Below are 20152 nucleotides of genomic sequence, written 5' to 3'. Positions count from 1 at the left end.
CTTCAAAACTGAAGCTTAATTTTTCTGGATACAAAATACTTGGTTGGAACCCATTATCTTTCAGCATTTGAATTATGTTGTTCCAGGATCTTCTAGCTTTCATTTTCTGTGTTGAAAAATCAGCCATTATTCTAATTGGTTTACCCCTATATGTAATCTAATCTGATTCCTTTCTCTTGTGACTTTTAAAATTCTCTCTTTATTTTGTATGTTGGGCATTTTCATTGTAATGTGTCTCAGTGTGGATCTTTTGTGATTTTGCACATTTGGCATCCTATAGGCTTCTTGGATTTGGATTTTTGTTTCATTCTTCATGTCTGGAAACTTTTCTGATATTATTTCATTCATTCCTTTGGTTTGGACTTCTATACCTTCCTCTATTCCAATAACTCTTAATGTTGGTGTTTTTATGTTATCCCATATTTCTTGGATATTCTGCTTGTGTTTTCTAATCATTCTCTCTGTGCTGTCTGTGTTCTTTTCAAGATGATATACTTTGTCCTCGTTGTCCGATGTCCTATCTTCTAAGTGGCCTATTCTGCTGGTAATACTCTCATTTGAATTTTTAATTTGGTTTATTATTTCTCTCATTTCCAGGATTTCTAGAGTTTTTTTGTTGTTGATAGTTAGTTAGTTTGTTTGTTTGTTTTGTATATCCTCTATCTCCCTGTAGAGGTGGTCTTTTGCTTCTTGGATTTGTGTTTTAACTCATTGTCAAAGTGATCTTTCATGTCTATATTTGTTCTCTAATGTCTTCTCTGAAACTCCAAAACATCTGAATCATGTATATCCTGAAATGTTTATCTGTCATTTTGTCTGCTGTGGATGTTAATTCTTCTAATGATGTGTTATCTTGAATTGTTTGTGGTACTTTCTTTCCTTGTCTTTTCATTTTGCTTGTGTTTCTTTCCAGCTTTGTGAGAGTGTTGTGTTATTGTTTTTACCCTATAGATTTGTATAGTTCCAAGATTTCTCCTTTGTGGGAAGGACGATGTTAACAGTTCCCAATATCAACAATACATCATCTAAGAGCAAGTTTTTGTTATTTAGACATTTATAGTTAGTCTATGTCTAGAAGTATTGGATTCAATTATTATTTAAAATATAGTCAGTAGTTTCATAAAAGGTATAGAGTTTCTTGTGGCATATAGAGAACTGGGGGTAGGGTGTAAGACGTTATGTTAAGGGGGAAAGATGTGAGGGTATGGGGTTAATATATCTTAACAACTTTGGAGTAGAACTCTAATCAGGGGAGTTAGTAGCAGGAGAATGGAAAGGAGGTAATTTAGTGTAGACAAAGTACATGGGAGGACAATAGGATGTATAAAAACAAACACATATATGTAATTAGTAAATTACCTGAAGTAGAAATAGGAGGTTGAAAGAGGAAGAGAGGGAGGAAGAAAAATCAAAAGGAAAGAAAAAAGAGAGGGAAAGAAAAGAAATAAAAAAACAGTCTTAGAATTCTGTTTTCCTCTCTTTCAGTAGGTGGAGTTGTCTATTCCAGCTTGAGTCTCTGCCCTCAGGGTGGTGGAAATAACCAGTGTGAGAAGGCTCTCCCTCTCTTACCTGGAGCCTATCTAATCTTGGTCTCTCTTTGTTGCTCTCAGTTTTTAGCCCCCTCTCCTCTATTGCTTATCAGGTCTCAATTGCGGGATCTCTTGCTCACAGCCCTCTGTTCACTCCATGTGGGCAGTGCCCTGGCTGTACTGTGCTCCTGACCAACTGAGCGCTGTTTTTGTGTTGGATAGTCACTGTGCCTGCTGAGTTATCACATTAAGTGGGAGGGTGAGTTGGAAATGAGGTACCTATTCAGTCGCAGATCCACATTGATAGCCACACTCCCCAAAAGATGGCCAGAAAGGTTTTGGGTTATCATAGCTAGGGGGAGGGGTAGTTGGAAACCAGGTATGTGCACAGTGGTACTCCACTCTGATAGCCACGCCAACCAAAAGCTTGAGAGAAAGATTTTGAGTTATTATGGCTAGGGAAGGGGGGTTGGGAACCAGATACCTGTTCAGTTGCCTATCCACACTGTTAGCCACATCCACCAGAAGTTGATGAGATAGATTTTCCAAGATGGAGTTTGTCCATTTCCCACACTGGGGTGTCTGGTGAGGTGGGGGGAGCTGGGCTGTCCCTGTGGTGTGTTCAGAACTCAGTCTGGTGGCCTATGCAGAAGCCAAACGCAGCCTGGTGGACTGCAGCTTTGTAGAGGAGCTGACCCAATGTCTCTGCACTGCCGCCAAAGAGTCTGGGAGCACTCAATCTCAGTCTGCAGCAGCTCCTTTACAAGAGTCCAGATTCCTGCTGCCAGACAGAGAGATTTCCACTGTGTGGGGTCCTGTCACATGCTCTGAGATGAGATACTGTAATTCCTCAAGGCGAGTGGTCTGACTGCTTTCTGGGATTCATGCACAGAGCAGCCAGAAATGGTATCTCCTCAACTCCACCATCTTGGATCCTGTTTTCTTATTATTTTTATTAAATACAGGACAACAGTGAAATGAATTACAATCCTTCTTACACATATAGAACACAATTTTTCCTATCTCTGTATATAAAGTATGTTCCAGTCAATTTATGCCATTATACATGTACTTTCTTGGCATTACAATTCTTAATACACATATATACCATAATTTTTCATATCTCTGTTTGTATATAAGGTATGTTGACACCCAATTCAAGTCTTCATACATGTACTTTGTAAATGATGACCCTTTTTTATCAGCTCTGGAAGTCTTCTGGTAGAGTTGTTTGGGTCACACCATCAACAGAGGTAATTTATTCTTCTTCTATTTGTATCTCTTTAATTTACTTCTCTTTTTTTTCCCCCATCTTGCTGGAGTTTCAATGACTATGTTACAGACAAGTGTTAAGGGTGGTCAATCTCATCTCCTTCCTATTTTTAGAGAAAATGCTTTCATTTTTTCTCTGTTCTGTATGATATTGAATTTGGGTTTGTTATATATACCTTTACAATGTTGAGATAGTTCTTTCTGTCCTCGATTACTCTGGTGTTCTAAACATTATTGAGACTGAACTTTGTCAAATGTTTTCTATTTTATGTAAATTTGTATTAGGAAAATTTAGAATAAAAGCATTTAAAATATAGATTCAAATGCAAAATAAGACTTGAGGGTTTTGAAAAGATGAAGACAAATATAAAGAGGAAAATGGTTTAACTATATTTTTGCACCTTTATCATAGACAAGGAAATCTTCTGCAAATTTTTAATGATATAAAAAGAATGTCTTTACCCTGTACTCAAGGATAAATGAGTTTCCCTTCTGAGAAAATTGGCATTCCTGAGGAAAATATTTCACATATATTTAAATTTTAGCTTTCTAAGCAATTTTATTTTGTTTTCTTGATTCTTGAGCCTGAAAAATATTAAGTAAGACTTTTTCCCTTACTGCAACCCATCATTCCATTTTTTCTACATTGGGAAGTTTATTAATGCTGAGGAACTATGTTTCAAATAAGTAATCCTTTTTTTCCCTTCCTAATTCAGAATCGTTAAGAATAAGACACAGAAAATGTTGTAGACCCAAATGCCAGTTCATTAGTGAAGAATATGCCTTTTCATCTGTGGAGCGATGAGCTTGTTCACAAGCACCCTTGTATTAGATGGATGCTATTACTATGGGCCTCCTCTGTGTGCTTGCAACAAAATGGTAGCAAGGGCCACCAAACAGAAAAGTACAGAATGCTTTGGCAGTACTCATCTAAAATGCAAATGAGGAAGGGTCAAAGATGATGATTCTTCTCTTCTCCATACTCACCTGCTGAATGTGTCACTTCACTATGAATCACAGGGAAGAAATACAGTAGCAAAGAATCTACAACATTATCACATAGTTTTCTCTCCTGGATGGTGATGAGAAGAAGTTTTCACTCTCATGTGGAGACAGTTGGGCTGGAGCATGAAACTCACTATTCCTATAAAGCCACGCTGTCACATATGGGAATGCTCTTAGAATCCATCCCTTCCCATTAACTAGTTGTTATTAGGTAAACTGCCATCATATAGTGAGCATTTGAAAGAAAATGTTATTATCATTTTATTCTCAGCTATTAGGAAATGTGAGCTTTTGATGAAATCCAGATCAAAAGGATGACAGAGCCAAGTGTGTAACAAATGGTGGTTTGTACCATATGTGGACAAAAAGCAATTTATGAATGTCAGGTTGTCAAATTTTGATATGGTTTTACTGCTAACATTTGAGTTAGAAGACTTCATCCTTTTCACTTCTATTTTGACAGCTACAGTTTACATCAACAATGCAAACTTGACATTCATATATTTTTAAGCAATCATTACTGATAATTGTTCCTTTTGTGTAAAGTAAAACACATCTTCTTATCACTATATTGCATAAACAATCTTATGATCTGAAGAGAGTCTATATATATATAGACTCTCAAATATATATATATATATTTGGAAGAATTTTAAGTCTCACAAAGTTTAAATCCTTTATTTTACTGAAAAACCCTAGAATCCTGGTTTTCTCAAGGTCAGACATAGATCATCGTAGAACTCTGTTTTCCTCATTCACTTGTTTCTTATCATTGTTATATGGGTCAGGCTGGTCTCTCTGCCTGGTTTCAGTAGGCACATAATTGTCACCACAGCTTAGTAAAATGGCACCAATTACCAACAATATGTTTTAAAATTTCAGTTTCCAGAGTATATGATGCATACTTTATTTGCACAACCTTCTCACTTCATTGCTAGCTCTTCAGCCCACAAATCATAAAGTAGATGTAATTACATTCCACGACCAATCATATCCTTCTTTCAAGTCTGTCAGTGATTGGTCACTGTACATTCCTTGTTCAATTTATGCAAAGATATTGGAGTTATATATTTCTGTTGCTTCCTTTGCTCTCAGTGAAAAACTCAGATAACATTTTATTTAAAAAATTATAATGAAGAGAAATATCTGTCCAACAAAGTCAAACGTGTAGCAAGCAAAAGAAAAAAATGTAAGAGTGCAGAAAATAAAATGAGTTATAATTAGATTGGAAATGGCAAAAGTAAAACAATGATAAAAGGAATCCTGGGTCTGCATGAAGTTACAGTGCAGACCATACCGAACAAGTATAATGAGTACACAAAGCCAGGGTTGTCCAGAGAACAAAAACTGTTTATGGACTGTGCTAATCAGCTTTTTGCTACTTGGACAAATACCTGAGAAAAATGATTGAAAAGAGGAAAAATTTAGTTTTCTTTTAATTTTAGAGGTTTTAGTCTATGGTCGACTGGCTTTATTGCTCTGGGATTGAGAAGAGGTAGAATGTCATGGTGGAAGGGCAGGAAGGAGGAAAATTGCCTGGCACACGGCCTCCAGGAAGGAGCTAGAGAGAGCAGACGTCCAATCTGCAGAATTATATGAGGGTGAATTTGTTTTAAGCCACCAAATTTGTGGTAATTTGTTATTACATCAATAAAAACCTAAAACAGTTATACTTTTGAATTGCATATACTATGGCAGAAACTTTTACTATAACAAAATAACTTTGGAGATTTCAAATGGAAGTCAGTGGAGTCGTAGAGTAAATAGCTTACTAGGGAATGTTGACACTGATGCCATACCAAGCTCAGAATTTCAGTAGAGGCATGTTTATTGACATAAATGAGGATAGTGGTTGTGAGAGGATAAAGATGTCCCAGAGGAAGTGACAGCAGTAAAATCTTCACATTATAGAAACTCTCAGGCATTTTTCATGACATTGAAAGCTGAAACGATAAAATAATGGCTGCCGAACTGCTGTTAGAAAGGATATTTGTTTGTATAAAGGTACATGCTGAAAATGATCACTGGAAAGAAATGAAAGATTGAAAATAGTAACGACTATGAAAAGTAAGACCAACTAGAAGACATTGGCAGAGCTGCCTGTTCACATTCAGGAGTGGCTTTTTCCACACGTTTAAGGAGTGTGTTCATTGTGATCTATTCACCTCTCAAAATTAATGAGTAAAATATAAAAATAGATCAGCTAGATTATTCAAAGTGTGTTACCTTCTCTGTCTTTCGCAGATAAACGTGTCCTGTTTATTGTCCCATGAGAGAATAGTTAAAATACTATAAAAACATCATGTGTAGAAAACGTTTAAATTAAGCTTCCAAAGTTTGAAGACAAGCCTCATCATGTGTTTTGAGATAATTTAAGTCACAAAGTGCTTAACCCAATACTTTAGAAAGTGTCACTCAAGTAAATAATCAATATTAAGATGTCTTGTGTAGTACCCCCAAAATATTAGTTAGATAAATGAATTCTTGGTGTTCAGAAATAATGGTTGAAATAAGAAGCAGAAAATAATACAATGTAAACAACTCTGGTGTCAGATTCTTTTAATAGAGAACACTAGAAATGTGGTTGGAGATTTGAAAAATAAAAGATTATAAAAAGTTAATACTGATCGAGAAGACTTTAGAAAAACTGAACATGTACATGTAGGTGTGTATGCATATATGAATTGTGCTTTCTCTATATTTACACCCGTGTATATATACACATGCACTCACATATGCACACTAATGACAGATGCCTAGTTCCTTTTAATGATGGAAAAATATATGTATCATTTATATAAAAATTCAATTTTTCTAAATACTTATCATATTTTCAGTCTTTATTTGTGTGTGTGTGTGTGTGTGTGTGTGTTACTGAAGAACAAACCCAGGGCCTCATGCATGGTAGGTGAGGGCTCTACCATGGAACTGCATCCCCAGGCCTCCAACTTTTTACTCTGAGAAATAGATTTATAGTTACTCTGTACTGGCAATATCTATGACTACATAAATTTATCTAGTTTAGCAAAGTAATAGCTAGTTTTTGATGGGCAGACATTGCTGTCTACTGTGATGTCAGTTTTATGATTAATAAAGGGATGCTTTATTTTCCACATTTTACCTAATTTGTTACTCAATTATTTTGAAATCAGGAGGGAATCTATGGTTATTCATTAGTGACTTAAGCCTAGTCATGTGATATATTGTTGACTAGGAGCATTGGAAAGGCAGAAAAGTAAGGAAATTAGATGCTCAAAATAACACTTGGAAAATAAAGTCCTCTGGTGGGGACTTAAACAGTGTGCACACTGAGCAAAAGGGGCTTTGACATATTAAGCTGCTAGTGGATTTTCCAAAGGCGAAATGGGTCCTTCTGAAAAGACACAGATGTTGCTAACTGCGGAGTGTTGGTAAATACAGACAGGTCACTGAGGGGTTTCAAGCAGGTATATGGCTTCCTGCATTCATGAGGAGGCCAGTATGACTTGTGCTCAAGGATCCAACAGCTTGGCTTGACAGGGCAGAGGTGACATAAAAACACTAAAAGGGGCTTCATAATAAATGCTACTCCAAACATACTATAAGTGAGGTTTCTGGTTCAACTGAAGTATCATCTCAAAAAAAAATATTTTATAAGATTTTTGAAGCCATGACTTGTGTTTTTCAACCATTTCTTCAAAGTAACTAAATTCCAGAATGAAAAAAGCATGAAAATGGAGATGGAGCTTGGAATCATTACTGCAAAAAAAGAAAAAAAGAAAAAAAGAAAAAGAAAAAAAAAGTCAATTTGGGGGAGAATCAACATCTTCACAATATCTTTCTAATATTGTGTTTCCCTATGTAAAAATATAGCATATTTTTAATTTAGTTGTCTTCTTAAATATATTTTAATAAAAATTGTATAATATTTATTTTTAAAAATGTACTCAGATGAAAGGGAGAAAATTGGAGGTACTCATACTGTGAACTCATTCATAAGGTTTTATTATCTGTCTTTTTGTTCTTGAAGGTATAATTTTCTTTTTTTAACGAATATTACTAAAAATGATTTTCCAAAATTGAAGTGGGATGAGGTTAAACATGATCAAGTACTATCAAGTTTACCACTATATAAATGTATATGCCCCCTATATACTATTTCATTAACTTAAAAATACACTGTATACTAGCCCATTTCTTGGTCATATCTTAAAATGTTTAACAAACCTGCTTCCTAAGTACTTTGAATGATTGCCAGAAAGCTCCTTGGCTGATTGTATGATAGCTCTGAGTTAAAGGTGAAACTGTCAATATAAGACATGGTAAATTGAGTTGATATTACCAGATGGGGTTTTGCAGTTGAAGTCATTCAGTTCCCATCTTTTCTATGAAATAATATAATTGAATTGATTCTTACAGACCTTATCTGGAGAGTGTCAAGTGTCTTTCCTTCCTCTGTAAGGTTAAAGTAAGCAGCTATTATGGGCAACCTTTTTCCTAGGGCAAGCCTTAATGAGTTAATTTCCTGATTCATTGTTCATGCCCAATGCACATCTTCCCATTACACTTGGATCAACTTTTTTCCTACACTTAAGCACATGATAACCTTTCTAATTAATGCATCTAGCATAAAATGTTGCAGCACATGGTGAATGATTCCCTTCAATTGCCAGAAGCCTATGGAGATTTTATAAATTTTGACTGATAATGTTAGATCATGGGCTTGAATTTTGTTTAGATTTACTGAAACTCCATTGATGAACATGAAATAAATTTAACATTGAGTGTATTCAGTCCCAATGAGGATGTGAATGCTTAGTCCAATAAAAGTACAATTTCTTTCTGTTCTCAGAACTCTTACCTCCCTCTCTGCCATGTCAAAGGGCTCTTAATGAAAAATAGGAAGACAACCTGCAGATCTCAGGCAGCCTTGTGTTTACATAATGGATTTCTAATCAGAAAAAGAGGGTATCTTATTGGGTAAAATTAAATAAAATAAGGAATGTCAGTGCACTCTTTGCTAAATTTTATTTCATGCTTATTTTTCACAAATTCAGAGAATACAGCACATATTTTATTTATATTCCATGGCCCTCCCTCTTAGAGTTATTTCAGAAAGGTATATTGCATTGTGCTAACTCACTTCTTAGCATGCAGTTCTCTTGAAGGCAACGTAACATTTCAGTTTAATATTGGCATTATTATTTGTACTCAGTCCCAGTGACCAAACACATATATGGCAATACATATTCCAAATACAAAGCTTGTATGTGCATACAAAGGATATGGTATACATAATAAACACACACACATATATCAAGCTACTGTTTATTTCTGTATAGTAGATTATTTCCTACAGCTTGCAATCTTGTTTTCTATATAGCATTATCTGGAACAATTAGAGAATGCCCTGTATCAAATATATACGGGCAGGGAATGCCTTTTTAAAGTCAATTGGAGTGAAATGTGCATGTATTATTTCCTCTCCACAATGGGAGCTTTCTTTATTTTCCTTTCTTCCTTCCATTCTTTCATTTTGCAGTGATGGGGATTGAACTCAGGACCTTGAACATGCTGGGCAAGCACTGAACCACTGAGCTACCTCCCCAGGCCTTCAATTAATTTTACATCAAAAGAAGCATTGTAGCTTCTATGAGAGAACCTGTGTGTGTGTGTGTGTGTGTGTGTGCATGCGTGTGTGTGTGTACTGTTCAATAATTACAAATATACTTTGTGCACACCAACACAGTCCATCATATTCCATACCATTCTTCTTCTTTTTCCAAAAATTCAGTTATCAGCCACATCCCTCATTCTATCTCATAAGCCTCAATTTATTTTCAAGTACTTTTTATTATATCTGTTGCTGCATTTTATCAGCTTTGATTACTTTGAAAATAAGGAAAAATTTGATGAGGACAGGAGAGGGCACAGATCTTTCATTGTAGTCTCAGAATATATTTCTTTGTATAATCACAGTAAATTAGTTAAATCAGTAATGAATAGAATTGAAATTACTAATGCTTTTATTCTTATTATTTGACACTAGTTCTGGAATTTAAAAGCTGGATGGTTTATCTTTTATTCTTTAAAATCAGTGAAGAGTAAGAAAAGTGTAAATACTCTGATCATTTCTCATGGTGTATAAGGTTAAGTTATATATCTTTCTTTTTAGAACTCCAAATCTTGAGATCATTTTTTTTTCAGTTTAACAAACCACAGAATTTTGATGAAAACTGGAGATATACTGAATGTACTTTCAAAACTTGTTTTTGTTTCCTCTATGCCATATGCATAATTTTTCTTCTCTTCATTTCCAGTAGTAACGTGCCCCTGCACACCCCTACCACACACACATACCAGATTTCAGTAGTAACCCCCTTGCAATACTGTAAATAATCAAATAAAATGGGGTCTTTCTTGTCAGTGCAAAAACCAGTCTTTTATTTCCCCTAATGATTTTTATTTTTCTCCCCAAATGTTATTAATTGTAAGGCTCATAAGAAAAAAACAGCTATCATTCTGGATTTTATTTAATTATAAAATTTGATTGATTCATTAAGTTCTCAGAAGATAGATGCCCCTTATAGGGAAAAAGTAGTAAAACAATAGTTTCTATTTTCAAAATCTCAATTATATATTCGAAAAATGGCCTAGTCATTTAAACTTCAAAAAACTCAATAATACAAAATGAAACCTACTTGAAACAATTTTCTCAGTTATATGGCACCATATATAAAATAATCCTCTACATTGATAAACTAATATCGATTCAAGTTGAGTATTCATCTTGAGATATTGTGCCAAGAAATATATTTGAAAAGTAGTTATTTGACAAGAAATGTCTAGTGAAATGCTTGTTGGGGTAATAATGACTGGGTATATAACTATGGAACCCCGGTGTTTTTATCTGTAAATAGGGATATAATAGAGCTCAGCGTACAGTTGTGTAGCTAGGATTAAAAGAGCTAACTCACCAGCTAGACCTGGTGGTGCACGCTTGTAGCTCCAGCCTCTTGGGAGGCTGAGGCAGAGGCATTGCTTGAGCCTACAAGTTCAAGAACAGCCTAGGCAACATAGCAAAACCCATCACAAAAACAAAACAGAGATAATCTCTACACAAAACTCAGCACAGGTTTTGCACAAAGTTAGCATGTAATAGTTGCACTATTATGATTATTTTCTTTCAGAAACTGTGACTCTTCAGTATGCTCTCTGCCAGTCAAAAGATGGAAGCCATATTAACAATCCAGGACTGTTGAGGTGGTGACTATAAACACAGTGATTATTGTATTTGTAGGAATTTTTACAACATTCCCCCCAGTTCATTTAAGATATTTCTCATGGATTCAACTAGGATACCACAGTTATACAAGTAGTTGAATATTATTAGAAAACACATATATTTAGCCAACTTATAGTAATTACATTTAATGATATAAATGATCTACATGAAGTCATCATCCTGAAAGTAATTTGGTTGTGTATTCTTCAATCACCTGAGAACATTTAGGCTAACAGCATTGTCCACAGCTTGTTAAAATGGCTTATGATTCTATAATAACTTGGTAGTTACTGATTTAAAAGAACTCTGTTTGTTTTAATTAGCATATTAATGTTATATATTAAGTGCTTGAAAACAATTGTTAAGTATTTGCTCTAAATTATGAGTTATACATTTGATCTGAAGAAAGTATTTAATAATGAAAGAAAAAATCAAAACTTTATTATAGCTGCCCATAATATTAACAATGCTATAATCAAAATTACTAAATTGGATTGCTTAAGAGCAAATTAAAATGTCTTTCTAAACTATGATTTTCCCAAGATATTTTAAAATTGTTAACATGATAAAATCATGATAAAAATCACGGGCTTCTAATAATAATTTTGGATTTCGGGCATTGCGTAATTTTTTCTGAATGTAGGATTTATATATATACACATACTTTGAGTGGGTTACATCCAACTGGCAGCATAATTAGCTATTATGCAAGTTGTGTATTACTTTTAGAAGACATTGTTTATGCATTTGCAAAACTTTAACCATAAAATGTATATAAATACACAAACATATTTGTGTGTTGAAAAGCTGCCTTTATTAAATCTAAGAAACATCAATTTAAAAATGATATTCATGTCAGAGGAGCTGAATTATCATATATTATTGTGAGAGTGCATTTACTCAGTTTTCATTCTTATGTTCTATATTTGATTAGGACACCTTTTAAAATATTTCATTCTATTTCAAAGCCAATTTTAAAAAGAACATTGAAGCTTTTTAAAAAATTAATTTCAAATTGTTTTTAAATATATAATTTTGATCTGTTTGAAATTACAAAACCATCTTTTTGACAACTTTATGTTTTAGCATACAATATAATCAATCTGAAAATAGAGATCCTCAGTTCAACCAATCATGTACAAATAACCAAGTATTAATTCTGAAACACTCCATATGCATTCTGTGTTATGGAAAATGACACCATATGTGGATATACATATGACAATAGTAGCATGTACTTTTGCAGGGGAAGTAATACTATCTGAACAGTAATAATTTGTCCTCTCTTGAGAGATACCTCATGATTTGATAGTTGCATTTCTTACAGAGCGAGTTCAGGAAATCTATATGAACACACAAGTAGAGTTAATTGCTATCACAATGTGTGTTATAACACTAGCAGGCTGAATCGGCTTCTGGAGTCATTGAACAGCCTCAAATTCACCTGTAAACTGTAATTATTGAGAAGCACTTCACTAGCAAATTGCAAAAGCTGAAGGATCCCTGAACCTGCTAACATGTTAGCCCTGATTTCTTTGTAGTTCTAGATTATACGTTAGCCAAGATATCCCTTGGTTCTCTTTCTCAGGTCAATAATAGGACACTCAGGACTTGTTTTTATCTTCTGCTCTCTCTACGCTTTTCCTCTCATGTTCTTACTTGACCTTCTAAGTGTGGGTTGATATTGGCAAGAGGCCTCTTTCATATCACAGCTCCTCTTTCTCTGGGATGAATTAGAGGTTCTTGTGTTAGAGTGAAGTACAATTATATATTACTAAATTTTACTCTATTCAGTTATTACTTCATTGAACATATATGGTTCATTCTGACTTAAAACATAATTTCCTCTGTAGAGAGGGTTTTGCCCTTAGGATAAACTGACTTAAAGACTGTGTGAGAAACTAAATCACAATGAACACTGCTTTTGAGCAAAATTGTTTCGCTATGAGCCGAAAACCCCCAAAGTAAAGCGTTTGGTTTCACAATTAAAATAAAGCTTAAGTTTCATACCTAGGAGATGAACAGATGAGCCAGACTGTTCACATTTGAGAGGAGAGATGGGAGTAATTCAATTTGCTAAGTGTTTTGTTAATGCATTACTTTTATCATTTTTATTAGATTTCCTCAGTAGAGAGAAATAAATTGTGAATTATTGTGGTACTCCTCAGCTATATTGAATCTCATACTTTTAATGCTTGATGAAAAAGACATTGTTCAAAATGGGACTGAACCAAGCCCACCCATTCTACTGACATCCTTCTTGAAATTACTCAAGACAGAACAGTTACGACTTGGGGATATGAACTAATCTATTCCATCTGATCATCTTATTGCATGTTCTCAGCCAGAACACATCTTAAAATTAGGTGTGTGTGTGTGTGTGTGTGTGTGTGTGTGTGAGAGAGAAACAAAAGAAGTTCCTTCACAGGGAAAGAACACAGCCAAAGCCCACCAACTAAGGAAAGTTAAATGCTGACCTAGGAAAGGAAGTCTTGGTGTGTGCTATAAAAGCGTGAAAACCAACTCCGTCCTTTCTCTGAGATGAACTCTGGGCTCCCAGGGCACTTTAACAGTTGTGAGCTCTAACTTGTGTCTTGGGAGGTGAGCAGGGGAATTGAAGGGGGAGCCTAGGAAGAAACAGGATATAATTGGAAGAAATTGATATAATTTGGAAAGTATTACAGTGTTTCTATTCTTTTTACTTTAATCTAATCTTAAGGATAATAAAATTAAAAGCTGCTGTTTATGGTCTTTGCAGTGCTGCGGAAAATTCAAGGAAAAGTCTTGTTGCACGTAGGATAAAGTGGAAAAGAAAAACAACATCTCTGGCCTCTAAGTCCAGAGACCTGGGATCAGCCATGGGTATGGGGATGGAAGATGGATGTCTGGAGGAGTGATGAGCAGTAGAGCCCACACAGTAGAGGCCAAAGTGCCTAGATCAAGGCTCAGGCCTTTTTAAGCATGGCAATAAGAAATTGGGGAGCTAATTAGAAGAGACTGAAAAGGCTTATTTAGAGAAGCTGTCTTCTCATAGTTAAGCTCAATGGGAAGAAGCAATTGTAACTTTAAATTACATGCAGATCAGGGCACTAAAGTTCAGAGAGATTAGGTCATTTCCCCAAGATCACACAGACACTAAATCACAAAACCCAGATTAAAATCTAAGTCTGCATTATTGAAGACTTTGCACTCTAAAATGATCTCTAAAAAATTATAAATAATAATAACTCAAATAATTCATATTGGTAGCAGTTATCCATGGCGATGCAATTGCATAGTTCATGTACTTTAGTTGGACCCCATTTCATCAGTAGGAGGAAGCGTGAGGAAATCAGGAGATAAAGAGTAGAAAATGCACAGACTCATTTTATACTTTGTCCATGTTGTATTTGGCTTATGTACATGACTCAGAAAACCTGTGATTTTATTTGGCCCAAGGAATTAAGTCCATCTTAATAATGATGAAAATGTATGGGAAGAGGAATAAACTGTCCAAAGATCACTATAAAATATGCTATGATCTTCTTCACAAATTAATCGGATTTATAAGTGTTCCCTCTGCCACCACTCACAACAGTAATTTTACATTTAACATAATTTGTGCACACAGAAGAATCTATTATTTTTTCACAAAAGAAAATATCAGTAACTATAGTCCTAAAAGTTAAACACCTCATCACTGAACTTTAGAAGGTTTTCAATGTTCAAAAAGTCTTTACTTCTTCATATCTCACAAAGAAATTGCTTCTGATATAAATATATGAAAGGCATTGTATCAGCTAGGTTTCCACCTGAGAATCAAAATCAGTGAGTCAAGACTCATTTTTGCAGATATAAATGTGTGGATCTTATAGACATTAATAAATATTTATACATTTAAATATTAACATATTTCCTTTTGGACATTCTATGTGCTTTAAATAGGAAAAATTTTATATTATCTTCATTCTTCAAATTAACAGAAATGAAAGTAATATCCTTACAATAGCTTCAGGACTCTATATTTACTTGAAAAAAAAAACAACATTCTCTTTTCTAACCAATGTTTACACAATTATTTGTTTACATAATTGCAACATATAAAGAAGAGAAGTAAATTTCTAAAACCATACGAACAATGGGTTCAAGCTTTGTCATACATCATATCATGTAATATTAGATGACACTCTTTGGGCCAAATATCATTTTAGTTGTATTTAGTTGAATCAGAGCAGTTCTATGTGCTATTTCCTTTTGCTTTCTAATATGTTACTTACAACCAGTGATTGTGAGTGGTGAATTATGATGTCTAGTAGTTAATGTGAAATGCATGAGGATTTCATATAATTTATTAATAAATTCAATTACTAAATTTCTGATCATTTGTTTTAAAGAATGCAAGCAGGTTTGGAAGGGAAAATGTTCACTTTCTTAAACATTTTAAACAGTAGAGAATTTATAGAACTTAGAATTTGTAATTTTTACAGTAATTTAAACATTCACATTTTGTATAAGTCTCCCTTTAAACTGGTATTTCTCAGGCTTAGCTTGCTAGAAATTCTCAAGTGCAAACTTCTTTGTTATGAGAGGGTTGGGCTATTCTTCACTTCAGCAGCATCACTGGCTGCCACCCACTTGATGCCAGTAGCCTTTGAACTCCCATCAAAAATATCCCCAGAGGGGCTGGGGTTGTGGCTTATCAGTAGAACGTGCTTGCCTTACTGGTTTTCCCCAGTAAGGCCCATCTCAGCCTGCTGTGCTAAGGAAAAGCTGAGAACACTTCAGCACTACATTCAGGGGCCTTCAAACCTCGAGGTCACCAAACAAAGCATGTGTGTTTAAAAACATGCTATCTATTATGTCATGGAAAGGACATGCAATTACAGTTGATAGCAGAACGCAGCATGGTGTCACCATGTCCACACGTGCTTAGAATGAAAATGTCAGGTGAGCCAGGACTTATATTGTCTTGTTCATCATGCCCATGCTGGTGAATGACAGGGAAATCGTGAAGGATATTGCCTTTGAGTTAACATATTTAACTGAAGATACATAAGGTATGTTACCCAGGTTTTTTTTGTTGCTATTAAAAAATATCTGAAACTGAGAAATGTACAAAGATAACAGATTATTTATCTAATTTTTGGAGGTCCAAAGTCCAAGATTGGTTGGTCTCATTGGTCAGCCTTTGGTGAGGGCCTAAGGACAGATGGCATCATGATGAAGGGAGAGATCACATAAGAAGCCAGAGAGTGGGAAGGAGACAGTGTTCTCCTGTTATACTAGCCCACACTTTCAGGACAGACTGGGCTTCCAGGAGGGACTACTTCATCTCTTACAAGGGTGGTGCTCCCAGTGAACTTATCACCTCCCTGGAGGCTCTGCCTCTTAAAGGTTTCTCCACTTCGCCACACTGACAGACAGACTTCCAGCATGAACCCTTGGGAGATACACTAGGCATAGCCATTCCTTGAAAATTAAAATCAATAATCAGAGGGAATAGCAAAATATGTCCCATAAATTAAAAAAATGGAGTTCCAGAATTAAAAAAAAATGAGTGATGTAAAAATAAAGTTTAATGAAGCTAACAAGGGAAATAGTGAAAGAAAAGAAAACTTGGAATGAATTATGCAAAATAAAACAGACTATTAGATCAAATTAAGTGTGGGATATTAAAGTACTTGGGGGGAAATTGTAAGAAAATGCAACATATAGTTAAGAGGAGTTCTAGTAAGGCATAGAGGAAGTAAGGGTTCAAAGGAAGAATGGCTGAAAATTATATACAATTGACAAAAGGCCTCAATATGAAATGAATCCTGAGCATGCATCCAGATACATAGATAATGGAGTTTTGATTTAAATAGAGTTTGAAATAACTGTGTGGAATATTTTAGAAAAAAATATGAGACATTATAGAAAAATTCTACAGAAAACTGAAGACTCTAGAAAATAAGAAAGTAAAAATTTTAAAAATGCAACATGCAAACACCCAAACTCAAACTATATTGCATGGATTTAACAAATCAGTCAAAAATATGTACACAAGGTTAACACCAACTTTGACTTAGTATATGTTGAAGTCTGTGTCACGGAATGCATAATCTTATCATGTATGCAATTAAAATTTGCAAAAAAATGGCAACTTAATGAACCATTAAGAAAAAAGATGAATATTGAAATCATACAGAGTGTGTTGATGTACAATAACAGGTCATTTCAAGAAAATTCTGTTACTACATTTTCAAACTTTAATAAAACAACCAAATGCCTACTGCAGGAGTAGAAGGGAGCATACTGACACAAACAAAAATTTAAAAAAAAAGAAATAGTTTTATAAGGATTCAGAAACTGAGACTAAAATATATATATCTTCCATTAATATAATCTCATGAAGAAAACTTGAAGTTCATGTGACTCATATTTATTTCTCCTAAACAGTGAAAATCAAATAATGCAAACATTAGTAAAAATATCATAAGGAATAGAAATTTAGACTTTTTTTTGGCAGGGGGCGGGTGGGGAGTACCAGGGTTTGAACTCAGGGGCACTCCACCACTGAGCCATATTCCCAGCCCTATTGTATTTGGTATTTTATTTAGAGACATAGTCTCACTGAGTTGCTTAGTTCCTTGCTTTGAACTTGTCATCCTCCTGTCTCAGCCTCCTGAACAGTTGCAATTACAGGCATGTGCCACCACAACATTGTTATTTACACCATAATAAATTTTGGATCCAATAATAAGAAAGGAAAATATAAACCAGTTTCATTCATAAAGAAAATAAAAATATTTAAAAAATATTTACAAATGGATATTATACCATAATATGTCTCTATTTAATCTGACAAAGCAAGATTGCTAATCTTGTAATATTTGAAAATAAATTATAATTTATTCCATTAAATATTTTTCTGAGGTCAAGAATGAAAACCCACTGCCCATTCTATTCTATTCAACATTGTACTGGAAATTTTAGCTATGAAATAATATGATCAGAAAATAAACTTTGCATTCTTAAACAATATGATTTTATATATAGAAAACCCAAGAGAAGATTACAAGTCATAAAAATAATTTTGTGAAATTATCAAGATTTATAGAGTTAAGATGCATAGGCAAGCATTAATTTATTTTGGCACACTAGTAACAATTTATGTAAAAAATAAAATAAAATTTGCATTCCTGATATCATATTCTGTGTGGGCTGCTGTCAACAGAGTTACCTTACATATTAGCTTATAAGTAAAAGAAACATGTTTCACAGTTCTGGACCTTGAGAAGTCCAAGACCAAGGCACCTGTAGATGATGTCTGGTAGGAGTCTGTGTCCTAGTTGACAGAGGGCCATGCAGGAGCTCTAAAAATCACAGGGAGGAAGGGGCAAGGAATATCTCTGGGAATTATTCTATAAGGGTACTAATCCTATTCATGAGGTCTACACACTGAAGACTCCTTTACCCCCTCCAAAAACTCCATCACATTGAGGATTTGGTTTTAAGACATGAATTTTAAGAGGACACAAATATTCAGTCTGTAGCAATTCAGAACAGACCTAACAAATGGAACTAACAGGAACATCTATAGTACAAATTTAAAAATAAAATTTAGAGAAGGCTTAAATAAATCTAGGCTCATAGACTTGAAGATTCAATATTGTTATGATAATTATTTTCAAATTGATTTTCTCTCTGTGTGTGTATATATGCATTAACAAGTCAAGTCTACATCATATGAAAGTATAAACATCCAGGTGTAAGAATCTTGTAGAAAAAGAAGAAAGCTGAAGGATTTATACTATATGATGATATCAAGACTATCAGAGAGCTAAACAACTAATATAATATTAAAGAAATATAGTCTTAACTAAAGTATAAGTAGGTTTACAGAAAATAATAAAGACCCCAGAGCAGACTTGCATACTTAGAAATATTATGAAAAAAGTGAGTACTTTTTGAAAAAGAATTATATTTCCAAAAATTTATGTGAGTCATCTCAATACTTGTATAGAAAAAAAAAACAAATCTTGTCATTTTCCTCTACAATCCACAAACTTAAGTTCCAAGTAGGCTGTAACTTTGAATTTAAAAAGCAAATGATAATCAATACGTAAGAATATATAAGAAAACATCTCCACTCATTTAAATACACAAGATGTTCAATACTAGACAAAAAAGCACAAAGACAATAAAAGAAATGTTTGGTAAGTCACATTAAAATTAAGAACCTCTGTCCATCTAAAGATATCATTATTGTGATATCATTATTGCATTGTGGAGGCAATCCACAGAAGGGAAGTATACTTTTACTAGTTAATAGACAAAGATATCCACAACACATAAGAAAGGTAATTTTATTTTAAAAAGACAACTTATTAGAAAATAAGAACCTCATAAGAGATGATATGCAAATTACTAAGACGCACATAGCAATAAAAATGAAATGCAATATTTCTGTGTTACAGCAAAAGTAGTACCTAAGGAAGAGAGAGAGGAGATTAGACAGAAAGATGGTCAGATAGATGGACTGGTATAGATAGACAAAGGTCTAGCTAGACATATAGACATCAATACTTATGTTAAAAAATAAGAGGAAAATTAAGGGGTGAATTAAACTCAAGTTAGAGAGAAACTATTTCTAGCCTGTGTATAGAACTGAGAGCAGAACTAAAGCAAACTAAAGAACAAAGAAGATATGTGGCAAACAATTTAATAAACTGAAGTTTATTTCTTTGATGGGAATAATAAAATATAAAAAATTCTAGCAAAAGCAATCAATAAAAATGTTTAAAGTAATAAGCTATATCAAAAAAGTAAACAATTTTAAGAATATGTCCTGGGCCATTCGATAGAGAGTGACAGAAAGATAGAACCTGAATATGCTGTTTTTGACCAACAACAGCAGTAATAATGAGAGCAAGTAGAAGCCAAGACAATTCGCTAAAAAACTTGTTGAAATAATAAGAGTTCAGTGAGATTTGTTGAAAGATGATCAATATAAAAAATCAATAGCAGTTTTAAATTCCAAGAACAACTGGGTGTTCTTTTTTTTAAAAGACAGGTTACATTTGAAGTATATAACTAGAAATAATTTTGACAAGCCATGGCA

General features: G+C 34.1%; 1 protein-coding gene across 1 annotated transcript in view; it reads left to right on the top strand.

Annotated features, from left to right (window-relative positions):
• The window catches only part of LOC144373839 (uncharacterized), an 89280-nt gene that overhangs the window by 32741 nt on the left and 36387 nt on the right, over nucleotides 1-20152 (top strand). The window lies entirely within an intron of this gene.

Source organism: Ictidomys tridecemlineatus, unplaced genomic scaffold, assembly GCF_052094955.1.
Source record: "Ictidomys tridecemlineatus isolate mIctTri1 unplaced genomic scaffold, mIctTri1.hap1 Scaffold_51, whole genome shotgun sequence".
Lineage (NCBI taxonomy): Eukaryota > Metazoa > Chordata > Mammalia > Rodentia > Sciuridae > Ictidomys > Ictidomys tridecemlineatus.
Note: the sequence above shows the minus strand (reverse complement) of the source record. Positions and strands in the feature narration are given on the sequence as shown.